The following is a 1,997-nucleotide window of genomic DNA, read 5'->3' as shown; positions in this document are numbered from 1 at the left end:
AAATAATTATTTTATTTAGATAATATCGACTTCACGATGTCGGTATGTTGACACCCAATTTTGACAGACCTATAACCCTTTTGAAAGTGCTATTTGGTTAAATACGTGTTTTTTTTAAAATATTCCGAGTTTAAATTTTTAATTGATTTTGTCTAAAAATTATATATTTTAGTTTGAATGCTTTATAAAATTATCGTAAATATTTTTAAAATTATAAGTAAAACTCGGAATAATTATTTTATTCAAATGTTTTAAAATTTAAGTGATTTTTATTATATAAAATGTTATAATATTTGTAGTATTTTAATTGGATAGCATTTCTTTATTTTTTTCGAAATCATTTAATTTTTATCCCATTCTGATCTAATTCCTTTCAATTCTAGCTTTTTCCTTATCCAATTCATTGCAATTCTAGCCACCTCAATCCAATTTTATTTTCAATTATAGCCTCTTATATCAATTTTAGTTGCAATTTTAGCCATTCATTCTTTGCAACTATAACCCTTTTGGTCCCAATCTTGAAACATTAGTTTAAATCCGAACCGTCTATCCTTTAAGTGAATCCTAGATCAAATCCTAGCCGTTCATCTTAACTAATCCAATGGCTCAGATTAAATCTACCTAACCTTCCTATTTTTTACCTAAAAAAAGACCAAACCCTTTTTTGAAAACTCATTCTTTTCTTCTCTCTAGCAGCGTCGCAGCCCCCTCCATCAGTGAGAACCGGTGAGAGCTCCACCATCGCCGGTGAGCTCTCCCTCTCACTCCTCCCGTCGCCCTCCTCCCTTCGCTTTCCTCTTCTCATCTCTTCTCTCCTTGCTCCCTACCATCTCTTCTCTCCGGAGAGAACAGCGAGACAAATCGTCGCCTCCCTCTCATCTCTCCAATCAGCGAAAGCTCGCTGCTCTCTCTCTCTCTCAACTACTCCGGCCAGCGAGCTCCAAGAAATCAACATCAACAGCCGGCGATGAGAGCAACAACATCTCCGGCCAACACCAACCAGCGCGAGAGCCAGCTCCGACGAGCTACCAGCGAAACAGCAGTGCACCAGCAGCAACGACAACAACGAACTAGCAAGATCCTCGCATCTCCATTCCTCTCATCTCCGGCAAAATTCGAGTTCAAAGACGAATCTCAACAGATCCGTCTTAGTAAGTTTTAATCTAAAAGTTATTTTTAGCTTTTCATTACATCTCTGGCTATTATGAGATGAATATTTCCAGAATTTGAGCTTTTATGTTCTGTTTGATCTCGTTTCATCATTATTGCATATTCGATCCTTTGTTTTGTTTAAATGATGTTCCAATAATCCTCTACGTGTGGTGTGTTGAATTAGGGTATTTAAAGAGTTGTTTGAATTTAGGATTTTAGCACTAGTTAGATTTTGAGATTTTAGGACTAGTTTGAATTTGTGACTTTAAGGCTAGTTTGAATTTAGGACTAGTTTGAATTATTATTGAGATTTTAGGACTACTAATAATATGAATTTGGAATTTTAGCACTATATTTTGATTTTTGAATTCTAGGAGTACTTTCAATTTGTGATTTTAAGACTAATTTGAATTTGGAATTTAGGACTAATAGTTTGAATTATATTTGATATTTTAGGACTAATTAATAGTTTTAATTTTGGACACTAGCTAGCTAGTTTGAATTTGGAATTAGGGATTTATGAATTACAACTTAATTAGAACTTATAATTAATTATAACTTGAATTTACTATAAATTGAACTTAATTAGGAATATGAACTTGAAATTATAACTTGAACTTGGAACTAATTAGCTTGAATATATAACTAATTAAGTTTAGAAATTATATATGAACTTGAATTGAAACTTGAACTTATTAAAACTTGAGAATATATATAAACTAATATTCTTGGATATGAAGTTTATATTTAACTAATTTAAGAACTTTTCGTGCTAGGCAACTGAGGAAGCTCAACATGTAAAAAAGTTGATACAAGACTATATTGCTTCTTTCATCAAAGTTGGA

The sequence above is a fragment of the Solanum tuberosum genome, unplaced genomic scaffold (assembly GCF_000226075.1).
Source record: "Solanum tuberosum cultivar DM 1-3 516 R44 unplaced genomic scaffold, SolTub_3.0 scf00232, whole genome shotgun sequence".
Classification (NCBI taxonomy): Eukaryota; Viridiplantae; Streptophyta; class Magnoliopsida; order Solanales; family Solanaceae; genus Solanum; species Solanum tuberosum.
Note: the sequence above shows the minus strand (reverse complement) of the source record.